Source organism: Alnus glutinosa, chromosome 12 (genome assembly GCF_958979055.1).
Source record: "Alnus glutinosa chromosome 12, dhAlnGlut1.1, whole genome shotgun sequence".
NCBI lineage: Eukaryota > Viridiplantae > Streptophyta > Magnoliopsida > Fagales > Betulaceae > Alnus > Alnus glutinosa.
In genome coordinates this window covers 8881047-8895257 of record NC_084897.1, presented here as the reverse complement: position 1 = coordinate 8895257, position 14211 = coordinate 8881047, and positions in this window count along the sequence as shown.

Here is a 14211-nt window from a genome sequence, read left to right as displayed (position 1 = left end):
AACAGATTCCGTCAAATGCCACGTCAGCGACACGTGTCGCCAATAAGATGGCGACACGTGTCCACCGTAATAAAAATATATAAATTTATTAAAAAATAAATAAAAATACTTATTCTTTTTTTAAAAAAAAAAACAAAAAAAAAAAGCTGAAGGAGCCGGCCACCCCCAAGCCACAGGGGGTGGCCTTCGGGCCACCCCTAGAAGATCCAAGGGTGGCCCAATGGCCACCCTAGGCCACTGGGGGTGGCCGCGCGCCACCCCAAGTGGCCGGGGGTGGCCCGATGGCCACCCCTGGATCTTCCAGGGGTGGCCTTTTCGGGCCACTGGGGTGGCTTCGTGCCACCCCCGGCCACTGAGGATGGCCGCGCGCCACCCCCTGCGGCCACTGGGGGTGGCGCGCGGCCACCCCCAATGGCTGGGGGCGGCCTGTCAGTGGCTGGGGGCGGCCAGGCCACCCCCAAAGGGGTGGCCGGTCCCTTCAGCTTTTTTTTTTTTTTTGTTTTTTAATTTTTTGAATTTTTTTTTTTGAATTTTTTTTTTAAAAATAAGTATTTTTATTTTTTTAATAAATTTATATATTTTTATTACGGTGGACACGTGTCGCCATCTTATTGGCGACACGTGTCGCTGACGTGGCATTTGACGAAATCTGTTAAAAATTTTAACAGAATTTGACGCTAAGGATCGATTTGTAATTATTGCATATCACGAGGACCTCCCATGAACTTTTTAAACCATAGGGAGTGAAAAATAATTATGGTATACCACAGGGACCAACGATGCAATTATCCCTAAATTCTGCATAAAAGATTAGTAATAAAATGTAATTGGACAAATTGCAAATGTGGAGATAATTAGGAAATTATATTTAGGATTAAATGTTAGAAATTAGAATAGGATTAAAATGCATTTTTGGTGAATTAAATATGTGGCATTATAATTAATCCATTTTATATGCCGTTATAATGTCCAAATGACATTATATTGATTAAAGATAAACAATGGAAAAAAAAAAATAAAAAAAAAATATTATGCTTAAAGATCTTAATAGATGCTATAATAAATTCTGCATAAAAGATTAGTAATAAAATGTAATTGGACAAATTGCAAATGTGGAGATAATTAGGAAATTATATTAAGGATTAAATGTTAGAAATTAGAATAGGATTAAAATGCATTTTTAGTGAATTATACTAATTCACTATTTGCTTGTATTATATATGTATATATTGCAGCAATTATATCTGTGAACGCTTTCCTGAAGCCAGAAGAATTACTGTGAATATTTCTTACTCACTGAGGATAATACATGTCGTTTGGTCTTTAATGACTAGTGATTGCTGTTTTATTTAATTGTATGCATATGGTTTGACATTTGATATGTTTAACATGCTCTGGTTGGAATTATGTATATGATGTTGTTTGCATGATTATACTGTGGTAAAATTATGAGTTATGAACGGTGAAAATACTTTATTGACTTCTAATTAAAACCAAGTGTGTGTTTGTGTGCAAACAAATATCTTAAATGCAGAATTTAAATGAGACAAGATATTTGTTACGAAGTGGAAACTCTATGAAGAGAAAAAACCACTCCGGGGCAGCCAAACCCAGAGAATCCACTATCCAAAAACAAAGCTAGTTACAAGACACTCGTACTCACATAACCCTATGCAGTAGTCATACATTTAACTCTGACGTGTAATCCAACACGAATGCTTCCTAACCAGATCTTTTACCTGAAGGGGTTTTTGATGGATTCCTTTATCTTAGGGCCGACCCCTAAGATAGACTTCACACGAACACTTGAGCACACACTGGCACCGGCTTGAGAGCTAGCGGATCTTCGATTCTCCTTAAACACCCTCTCAAAGCACGATGGAATTCACTGTCGAATTCTGTACAAAACACTAGCCTAGAGCCCCTATTTATATGCTTCAAGAGACCTCAAAAACTACTGAGATTCGGACTCTGGCTGGCGAGAGTCCGGATGGAAGTTAGACACGTCCGGAAGGCTTGACCGAACGTCCGGGCGGTCTTCGCTAAAATCCCTTCCGCGTTCGAACGGAACTCTGGAATATTCTAAACTACTAGACATCATTTGGACGTGTTGCCACGTCGGCCGGATGGCTTGCAGAGACTTCCCAAACAGTGTCGACTTCTGAAAACAGACTTCTTGTTGAATCTAATTGACCTAGCGTCCGGACGTTGCTTGGGATCCGACTTCTCTGAGTTGGAATCTGCACAGAATCTTCCTTGAATATTGAAATAGCCTTCATGAAGCTTGTGACACTTGAAACTTGTCATAATACGACTCTTTCCACATCAGAGAAATAAACTCTGAATATCTGAAGACTCTGAAATATACGGCACCCCTGTGAAAGCAGCAACATTACATAATAGTGATTTTGTCAACAGAATGATGCCAATCAAAAACTAACAAACTCCCATTTTGGCTATTCTGGGACAAAAATCACTAGACTGGTTAAAAATACATTCCCGGTCCAAAAACTAACATATACTCCCCATTTTTGTCTCAAAGAGACAAAGGGTAAATAGAGTATAGAAAGACCACAGTATTAAAAAACTCCCCCTTGATATCTCAACAGAACAAGGGTAAACAGAGTATATAAAATCCACAGACAAAAACGTTCTAAAATCCAAAACAATAGGAAACTAGACAAGAGTCTGCAAGTGGCCCAAATGAGAGGAACAAAAATCCTCCAAGTACCAAATCCTGCTGATCTACTGAAATCAAGTAATGGAGAGAAAATCGTATAAAAAGATGGATTTGAACTACGTCGGCTTCTAGCTCCTGAAGCCAGGAAACCATAGACTGAAAAGTTTCAGTCACTTGAGTCTTATTGCCCGAAACTGATCATCCGCAAAAAGAAATCCTCTAAACAAGTGGTCTGCAAGATGATAAAGAGGATTCGCAACTGAATCTTTAGCTGGTTCAGGCTTTGTGAAATCAAGCGACTGAAGGTTTTTCAGCCCATGGTTCCCGGCTTCAGGAGCTAGAAGCCGAAGTAGTACAAATCCAGCTTTTTATACGGTTTTCTCTCCGTTACTTGATTTCAGTGGATCAACAGGATTTGGTACTTGGAGGATTTTTGTTCCTCTCTTTTGGGCCACTTGCAGACTCTTCTCTATTTTCCTATAGTTTAGGATTTTAGAACGTTTGTTTGTCTGTGGATTTCATATACTCTGTGTACCCTTGTCCTGTCGAGACATCAATGGGGAGCATTTTAATACTGTGGTTTTTCTATACTCTATTTACCCTTTGGCCCTTTGAGACAAAAAGGGTAAGTATGTTAGTTTTTGGACCGGGAATGTATTTTTAACTGGTCTAGTGATTTTTGTCCTAGAATGGCCAAGGGAGAGTTTGTTAGTTTTTGATTGACTGCATTCTGTTGACAAAATCACTATTATGTAATGTTGCTGCTTTCACAGGGATGCCGTAAATTTCAGAGTCTTCAAATATTCAGAGTTTATTTCTCTGATGTGGAAAGAGCCTTATGACAAGTTGCAAGTGTCACAAGCTTCAAGAAGTTTGATGTGGAAAGAGCCTTATTATGACAGGTTGCAAGTGTCACAAGCTTCAAGAAGGCTATTTCAGTGTTCAAAGAAGATTATGTGCAGATTCCAACTCAGAGAAGTCGGATCCCAAGCTTCCGTCCAGACGACTCAGTATAACGTTCGGTCGCTCATCAGTCAGCAACATCCGTCCGGATGACGAGAACTTTTCGTCCGGTCGCCCATAAGTGTCTAGAAACTTCTAACTGTTCAAGATTGCATCCATCCGGACGTAATGGAAAATCGTCCAGCCGCTATTAGGAGTTCGAGAAGAATCTAGTGCTCAAGTACATCTATCCCAACAACGTGGCAACACCGTCCGGACGCCATTCAGTGTTCGACAAGTAATAGGGTTTCTGTCTCAGACATAGATATGGGAAGACAGCTGCAACCGTCCGGACGATGTGGTGTTCCCGTCCAGACGCTATCCTTGATAAGGAAAGTCATGTAGAAGAAGTTCAATCGTCTGGACGTCAGACTCCATGGTCCGGACACTCAGACCTTATTATGGAAATTGCGTGCAGTAGAAGTGCAACTGTCCGGACGCTAAGGCAACATCGTCCGGACACTCTCCAGTATTTTGATCATAACTTTCTGCTCAAATATCGATTTGGACAAAATCGGTGTCATTGGAAAGCTAACGAAAAATGCTGCAACTTAATTGTTCAGACGACCAATAGAAATGTACAGAAGGCCTACCATCCGGTCGGAAATATCAAGCATTCAGACGGCCCGCCAAAATTTGAGAAGTTTCAGAATTGCTATTCAGACACGGAAACAATTGACTGTTCGGAAGCCCAAGTCTGCTGTCTGGACGCGCGTACCAGAGACTCCGATTCTGACTAGAATTAGGACTTGTAAAGCATATAAATAAGAGGCTCTAGGCATGCATTATGTACAGAATTCGGTAGTGAATTCCTTATAGCTTAGAGAGGGTGTTTAGGGAGATATTGAAGATCTGCTAGCTCTCTAGCTTTTTACAGTGTGTGATTTGATCTGCTATGAAGTCTATCTTAAGGGTTGGCCCTAAGGTAAATGATTCCATTGAAGATCCCTTTAGGTAGGAGACCTGGTTGGGAGGCATTCGTGTTGGGTTACACGTCAGAGTTCAAGGTACGACCACTGCATCAGAGGTATGTGAGTGTTACTACTGTGTAACTAGCTTTGTCTTCTGAATAGTGGATATCTTGGGTTTGACTGCCCCGGAGTGGTTTTTCTCTTAATTGTGTTTTCACTTCGTCAACAAAATATTTGTCTCATTTAAATTTCTCATTTAATATTTTGTTGCACACTATTCACACACACAGTTAATTAGAAGTCCAATAATTTTCACAACATAAAGACAACTGGAATAGATACAATGTTTCAATTTGAGTGTGTTTACCTATTTATGTAGATTTAAGCTTTCTTGAAGAACAACTTAGTAGATGCCATGCTAAAAATCATTCAAGAAAGAAAAGAGTTAGAGTAGATACCATGCCTAACTCGTTGCTTAGGAAAATTAATTGCTTTAGAAGAAGATACCATTTCCTTGTGGCTGGTAAACATTAAGCATCATGTTATGATTGTAGTATTGTGCATATTGTGAATCTTATATGAGTATGATTAGCGGTGGATATCGAAGCCCTTTCTTTTATTCCTATTACTTCAATTTAATATTTGAGTATGATTAGATGCTTGTGACATTGATATTGTCATATTAAGGCCCTTTTCATATTGGAGAAATAATCTCTGAATAATTACGGCGTCCCTCTTTCAGTAGCACACTTACAATATAGTGATTTTGTCAACAGAATGTAACTAACAAACTAACTAACTTCCATTTTGGCCATTCTGGGACAAAATTCACCTGACCTGTTAAAAATTCAATCCCAATCAAAAAATAAAAATACTCCCCCCTTTTTGTATCAAAAGGACAAAGGGTACGTAGAGTATTAAAAACCACAGATAAACAGTACTAATATTCTACAAAATAGGAATAAAAGTAAACTGTCGGAAAGAAGCCCAAATAATCAAGTTATAATTCAAAAGAACTGAGAAGAGGATAGAAAATCCTCAAGGCACCGAATCTCACTGGTCCTCTGGCATCAAGTGACGGAGAGTGTTCCGTTCATTGATCTGAATTTGAGCCACTTCGGCTTCTAGCTCCAGAAGCTGGGAATCCATAGACTGAAAATCTTCAATCACTTGTGTCTAGAAATCCTGAAACTAATCATCCACAGATTGAAATCCTCTAGTCAACTCGTTTGCAAGACGAATGAGAAGAATCACCACTGATCCTCTAACTGTTGCAGATCTGAAGAAGGATGCTATGGAAGGCTCTGCATGAGCTGGGGGAATAACCTCGTCTAAATCCTGAGATCTTTGGAATTTGTGCATATGACTTCAACATCAGTCTATTTTCCAAAGCATCCATCTGTCGGATACTGTGCTGGGAGCCATTGGATGACATATTCCAGAAAAAATTTTAAACAGAAATATTTCCAAACATACCACCACAAAGAAAGATTAGATCCTCTTAGTTTCAAAACAATTGTGGTATTATGACGGCTGTCAATTGGATGCCAAAAAAATACAAAAGCAAATATAGCAATCCAAATAGCACAGATATATTAATATCAACCCAACACATAGAATATGATTTTTATGCACAATATCTCAAGAAAAATATTCTAGTCAATAAATATTCCTTTATTTTAAAAAGCATAACAACTTAAAAGAACAAAAGAAAACAAAGCGAATATAATGGAATGAGAAGAGATGTCCAGAGATTGCCAAAATCTCGATAGAAATCCGCGAGAAAACAAACACAACATGTTAGTATTTTGGCCTTATTTTGTGTTTGGACAAAATCACTTAAGTGTAAAGATGCTGTAAACAGGGATTCCACTATTCAAAGTCCGCAAGTAAGAAGAATTCAAGTTCCCTGTCAGCCGTTCGGACGATCGAGCCATCCCGTCCGGACGACCATCTGTCATTGTTCCATCCGTCCGGACGACGTGCCATACTGTCCGGACTCCAGATAGACCAAGTATCATCCGTCCGGATAACGTGTCTCTCCGTCTAGACCCTCCACTGTGTCGAGAAGGTTCTATCCAGCTTGCATCCGTCCGGACGTTTCAGCAGCACGTCCGGACGCCTCTCAGTACTCGATCAGTTTCTGATTTCTTTCCAAGTTCCAAGAAAGGGAAGATCAATCAACCGTCCGGACGGCGCCTAGGTATATTTTGCCTGACGCTCATTTGAGCCCCCAGCCTATAAATAGAGGCCCCTGGGCATTGAGAACTGCAAGAATTCGGTATTGAATTCCACAAATGCTCAAAGACGTGATATTTCCTCTGAAGCTATCAAGTGTGTTGTTGTTGTGCTACAACTGAAGTCTATCTTAGAGGTTGGCTCTAAGATAAAGGATTCCATTGAAGACCCCTTCAGGTAGGAGAACCTGGTTGGGAAGTGCTCGTGTTGGGTTACACGTCAGAGATCAAGATACGACCACTGCATCGGGTATATGTGAGTGTTACTGTCTTGTATCTAGCTATGTCTTCTGAATAGTAGAATTCCTGGGTTTGGCTGCCCCGGAGTGGTTTTTCTCTTAATTGAGTTTCCACTTCGTCAACAAAAATCTGTGTGTCATTTATTTTCCGCTGTGCTTTAATTTTTATTGACACTTATGCACACACTTTATTTTTAGAAGTCAATTTCATTTTTCAATTAGTATCAGAGCTTGGTACACTTTGAGAAGATTAAATTCTTGAGTGTCATTTATTTTTGACTTCTATTTGCTACTATGTCTCAAACTCTTAATTCTGTTCCTACCTTCGATGGTACGAACTATGACTATTGGAAAGCTCGGATGCGATTCTTTTTAAAATCTATTGACTGTTGGAATATTGTTGAAACTAGTTGGAATAAACCAGAGGATACAACACTCGAAACAGTCTCTCTAAAAAATGCCCGACTTTCCAATGATAAAGCCCTCCATGCTCTATGCCAAGCACTTTCTCCATCTGAATTCGCCAAAATTTCAAACTGCGAATCAGCCAAAGAAGCATTGCAAATTTTGGAAACAACATATGAAGGCACAAAACTTGTAAAATCTGCCAAACTTCAAATGTTGATTTCAAAATTTGAGGAAATTAAGATGTTAGAGGAAGAGACATTCGGAGAGTTTTACTCCAAAATGAGTGACTTGAGGAACTCCATGGTGAGTCTTGGGAAACCTATCTCGGATGTAAAACTCATCCGAAAAATTCTCAGATCTTTGCCTGAGCGTTTCAGGATCAAGGTAATGACTATTGAGGAAAGCAAGGATCTTGAAGATTGAAGAGCTGGTAGGATCTCTTCAAACATATGAGCTGTCTCTGCTCCCGGTCAAGAAGTTAAAGACCATTACCCTAAAGGCTTCCAAGAAGAAGGTAGAAGCCTCATCTGAAGAAGATTCTGAGAATGAAGAAAAGGCTGTGGCTATGTTAGCCAAAAATTTCAGAAGATTGATGAAAGATGATCGGTTCTAGAAGAAGTTTTCTGAAAAAGCAAAGAAACCTCTCAGAGAAGCTGAACTAGAGGAAGAAGAGAAGAAAGATCCCAGAGGGCCCCGATGTTTTGAATGCTCAGGCTATGGGCATATCCGGGCCGATTGCGGGAATCTTAAGAAGGGAAAGGGGAAGGCTTACAATGTGACTCTTAGTGATGAGTCAGAAGAAGATGCTCTAGAGTCTGACAAATTTCTGGCCTTTGTAGCCCCATATATTGAAGAAGAAGACTCGTATTACTCGGAGCATAGTGATAATGAGGTGGAGCTCAAGGAGGCCTACAAGATACTCTACAAAGAGTATGAGAAGCTGAGGGAATGCCGAAAGCAGCACCTTAATGATCTAAACAGTTTGCAGACTGATAAGAGTTCATTGCTGCTCAAGATACAAGAGCTCGAGGAAAAGCTACTAGAGACACAGCTCTAGCTAGAGAGAGTCACTGATGAGAAGTTGACTCGTATGTTGTCTATCCAGAAGAGCCCAAATGACAAGACTGGTCTCGGGTATGTAGCTTCCTCTTTTGATGTTCATTCTTCCTCAAAGACTGTGTTTGTGAAACCTACAGTCCCAGAGCTTCCTCCCACTGCTGAATATAAACAGAAGGAAAATGTCAATGATGATGTTCCAGGCACTCAGGAGCCTCATTCCATCAGAAGACCTCCTATTTGCCATCATTGCGGTCTTAGTGGGCATGTTCGGCCTCAGTGCTCCCTCTTGAAAGCACAAAAGGCCAGAGTCAAGAAAGAAGTGCCCAGACAAGTTCATTATGGCACTAGATCTGCAGCTCAGCATCAGACTCCATGGCATCAGGCACCTCACCAAGCACCAAGGATTCAGTATCAAGCCCCTTGGTCTCATCAGCGGCCTCAGCAGCGGTTTGTACCAGCCTATCACAAGGGCACCTACAAGAACAAACCCAAGTAGTTTAGAAGGCCTCAAGAAGAGCAACATTACAGTGAGCCTCCCATCTGGATGCAGAACATGATGGAGTGGATGATGTAGTCCTGCCAGCAACCACCCACTGGAAGGCAGGCTTGGGTTGAGAAGGATAGTTACCCCATGAGGGGGAACCGACGCATCTAGCAGGATCGAGTGTTCATGCCTAGGATTTGGTTCCTAATCCTATGGCATCAGGTTTGATTGCTTATTTTACTTGACATATTGTTATATGCAATCTAGGAACCAGTTGTGTTTGCCCCCTATGTTTCTTGAGAAAACTATGCAGGTATTATTATTTTTGGGGAAGACAGAAAAAGTAGGTCGAGCGACTGTTTTTTTGTAGTGGCATCATTGAGCGTACACAAGTTTGATCATGCCTTAGCATATGATGTCTTTTCCATATTGCTTGTTGTTTCTTTTTGTTTAATAAAAAAAAAAAAAATTGGGGAGAATTTGCAGGATTTTTTTCTCTTGGCCTATTAGACAGTGTATGTATTTTCACCTGATATCTCAATTCTGTAAGCATTAATCTACTGTGCTTAGATGTAATTGAAAGTTTATGACTATATTGGCCAAATGTTTTTTCCTGTTTATGCAAAAGTAGGATAGCTTCTTTCCTCATGCGATGAAAAAGTGCACTATCCCGGGCTCCCCTAGAGGTACATCTTCCCTTCTTTGACTTTTTGCTTTTGGAAATTTTGGATAAGAGAAGAGGTCCTTGATAAGATAGCCAAATTGACAATATGCTAGTTGAACCTAACACCTATAAACTCTGGCACTCCCCACAGTTTGTAGTACCATAAGTTTCGAGCAGTAATTCATAAAAAGTTATGTGCTTTAAATTGTTTAATCATTGCTTATGTGCTTAAATTTACCTTGCCCTCTATGAGCAAGTAAAAATTTTACCTTGTCCTATATGGTACAAGCGAAACAAAATATGTGCTGTATCTTAGGGGGAGTGTATCAGATGAGGGTGACTAGGCCCTAGCAAGTTATAAGGTTTGACTTTTGGCTAATCTGTCGCTGATTTTCTCTCGTGTCTAGAAAATCTAGTTGCTCTTTGTCATGTCTTGGAAAGTCATACCTTGTGGGAAAAGAGTCTCCACACACACACACGCATTGCTTGAGTTGAGTTGCCTATTTGAATTTTCTGTGATCAGGAAAAATTATTTGTGCTAATTGAAATCTCAACTTTCTTTTATATCTCTGTTTAGTTTTGAGATGTTCTTTGATTGTGTTATCAGTTGATTATACATGTGTGTTCCAACACTAACTTGAGAAAATTTGATCTCTGTGAAATTTTCCTCAGTTTTTCTGGTGTTTTAGTGTGGAGCGTCCGGACGGTCTCCATTGACGTCCGGACGGTAATGGAGCCCAATTGTTCGGATGGTACCTGGTTGAGTCCGGACGCGCGCGACCTGTCCGAATGTTCCCAATGAAATATGCGTTCGGATGACGTTAATGCTCCCGGACGGGAACCCCACAGTGGCTATAAATTCCCCTGCTCGCCGCATTCTCTCTATATACCCCACACAATCTCACTTTTGGCTGTTTGTGAGTTTTCCTTCTTGTGAGTATTTGGCATTTTTGCATATTCCTCTCATTTTCCAGGTATTTTTCTCATCTTTTTCTCTTCAGTTTGTTTTAAACTGTTAGAATGTTATTTTTTTTGGAATATGAGATGTATATATCTGCCATGTTGAAATTTCTTGTGATATTACTCTGTCTTTATTTTTACACAAGTCCTTTTATTGTTGTTATTCTGCCAAATTTTTGTTATCCTAACAAGAATATTTTTGGAATATCCTTTTTGCAAAATTCTTGTTGGATCTTTTGTAGAATCATGTCTGCAGGCAGTCCACCCTGAAGGGTCCGTCAGAGGCTTGTGGAAGATAGGGCTGCAATTCAGGCCAAGATTATGGACCGCACTGTCATTGCTGAGCGGAACGTCCTTCGGGCTGACATCATGGTGCCATCGCTGGACAACATTCTTGCCATTATCCAGATGTTCAATTGGGGATATCTCCACAGTTGTGCTTGTGTGGTGTACACCAGACTGGTCAAGCTGTTCTACGCCAACCTGGAAGTGGTGCAGAACGATGATCACGGAGTGGTGCTTCAGTCCTCCGTTGCAGGCCATCTCATCACTGTTGATCCTCAGGTCATCAGTCACATCATCCGAGTCCCAGTGCTCGAGATTTCGACCAGCCCATACAATGAGGTGGTGCTTCCTCCATCCCTGGATGATCTCAGGGAATTCTTCCATGCCATTCCCCAAGGCGAGGAGCGCTCTATTGCCATCAGGATTGGTGCCCTGTCTTCCTCCCACCGCATGCTGGCCAAGATCATTCAGCAGAACATCTGGCCTGTTGCTCGGCGCAGTGATCTGATCCTGAAACGGGCTCAGTTTGTCTATGCAGTCCACCTTCGCTTGCCTTTCTGCCTATGCAAGCATATTTTGGGTGTTATGTTAGATGCCCGTGATGAGGGAAATGCTGGTCTTCCGTTTGGCTGCCTGCTTACTCAGATTATTCTTCAGTCGAGAGTCAATGTCAATGGCGAACCGAAGATGAAAATCCAGCAGCCAATCAGCAAGCAGACATTGATGAAGTCCAATGCGCAGCTACAGAGAGATGACTTCGATGATGAGGTGCCCGCACCTGCTGCTATGCCAGTCGGCTTTCCGGATATGGCTTCATCCTCACAGACTGTTCTGCCATCTGAGCCGGAGGTCAACTATGCTTAGATTATGGAGGCTCTTGCTGCTTTTCGGGGGGGGGGGGGGATGAGCAATATGCAGGTGTCTATGTCCACCATGCAGCAGTCCATCACTTCCATGCAGCTAGAGGTGCACTCCATCAACAAGCGTGTGGAGCAGAACCAGCTGGACCTCAAGGAGTGCCTGAAGTATCATCATCCCAACAGCAGTGATGATGAGGCTGATGTAGACGGGACTTTACCTCTACCTGAGGATGTTTGATTCCCTCTTGTTTTTTGTTATTTTGGAACATTTTATTACTTTTCTGTTGTTATAACACTTGGATTTATATTACTCTGTTTCCCGGGTCCTTCTGAGACTGTTAGGGGGAGTAATTTTTATTTCAGTTGGTTATTTTATTACTCTGTTTTACCCTTTGTCCCTTTGTGACAAAAAGGGGGAGTAATTTTTATTTTGGACCGGGAATATATTTCCAAACCGGTCAAGTGATTTTTGTCCCAGAATGGCCAAAGGGGGAGTTTGTTAGTATTTTGGCCTCATTCTGTGTTTGGACAAAATCACTTAAGTGTAAAGATGCTGTAAACATGGATTCCACTATTCAGAGTCTGCAAGTCAGAAGAATTCAAGTTCCCTGTCAGCCGTCCGGACGATCGAGCCATCCTGTTCGGACGACCATCTGTCACTGTTCCATCCTTCCGGACTCCAGACAGACCAAGCATCATCCGTCCGGACGACGTGTCTCTTTGTCAGGACCCTCCACTGTGTCGAGAAGGTTCTATCCAGCTTGCATCCGTCCGGACGTTTCAGCAGCACGTCCGGACGCCTCCCAATACTCGATCAGTTTCTGATTTCTTTCCAAGTTCCAAGAAAGGGAAGAGATCAATCAACCGTCCGGACGATGTGGTATCCCGTCCGGACGCACGTCTCCTTAAGGCAAGAATCGCAATTCAAATATCACCGTCCGGACGTCTGACAGCTGTGGTCCGGACGCGCGTTCATCAAAGAATGAAATTGCCGATTCTACTTCAACCATCCGGACGACTGCCTGTCATGGTCCGGACGCGCGCATTGCAGATATGGAAATTGCGTGTTGAAGAATAGCCATCCGGACGCTCATCCCCCATGGTCCAGACGCGCGAAGCCTTATAAGGAAATTACTTGCAGCAGATGTGCGACCGTCCGGACGAGGCTCTTAAATAGGAAAGATTTGCTCGCGAAATTTTCGGAAAATCTTGTCGTACAGTTGTCCGTCTGAACGGCGCCCAGGTGTATTTTGCCTGACGCTCATTTGAGCCCCCAGCTTATAAATAGAGGCCCCTGGGCATTGAGAACTGCAAGAACTTGGTATTGAATTCCACAATTGCTCAGAGACGTGATATTTCCTCTGAAGCCCTATCAAGTGTGCTGTTGCTGTGCTACAACTGAAGTCTATCTTAGAAGTCGGCTCTAAGATAAAAGATTCCATTGAAGACCCCTTCAGGTAGGAGAACCTGGTTGGGAAGCGTTCGTGTTGGGTTACACGTCAGAGATCAAGATACGACCACTGCATCGGGTATATGTGAGTGTTACTGTCTTGTATCTAGCTATGTCTTCTAAATAATGGAATTCCTGGGTTTGGCTGCCCCAGAGTGGTTTTTCTCTTAATTGAGTTTCCACTTCATCAACAAAAATCTGTGTGTCATTTATTTTACGCTGTTCTTTAATTTTTGTTGACACTTATGCACACACTTTATTTTTAGAAGTCAATTTCGTTTTTCACAACATGACATGAGAAATCAAGAAAAAATGCAGTGGTGTGCGGCTGGCCGAGAAAGTAATGGGCTTGTGTCCGGACGTGTTACTCACTTGTTCAGATGGCACACTACCAGATCATCGATCGACAGAGCTGTACACGTCCAGACCAAAGAATAGGTCCGTCCGGATGTTTCACACTAGAAGCTGAAATTAGAGGAAAATTTGCAGAAAAATAATTTTTCCTAAAGTTAGCTTCAGAACACGCATATATAAATAACAGATAAGACAGTCAAATAACAATTCAAAAATATGCAAAGATATAATTGAGAGTTAAGTATTCAATAAGCACAAATTTCCCTGTAGATTTTTTTTTTAAATAGATGACTTAACTCATTCTATGCGTGTGTGTGTGTGAAAGCTTTCTCAATAAGATATGATGTTTGTTGATATGATTTAGAACAGCTGAATTTTTTAAACAAGAGAGAAATTTTCAATGTTAGATGAGTCAAAAGTCAAACCTTATCTTACTAGGGCCTAGTCACCCTCATCTGATAAACTCCCCCTAAGAATCAACATTTTTTTTTCTTTTACTTAGTCCATTAGTGACCGTCTATTTCCAGAATGAATTGGTAATTGATTGTTTCTATAAGGACAAGTTCAATAATATATTTCAAGCACATTCAACAGTAGATCTTTTGAATCCAGATTTTT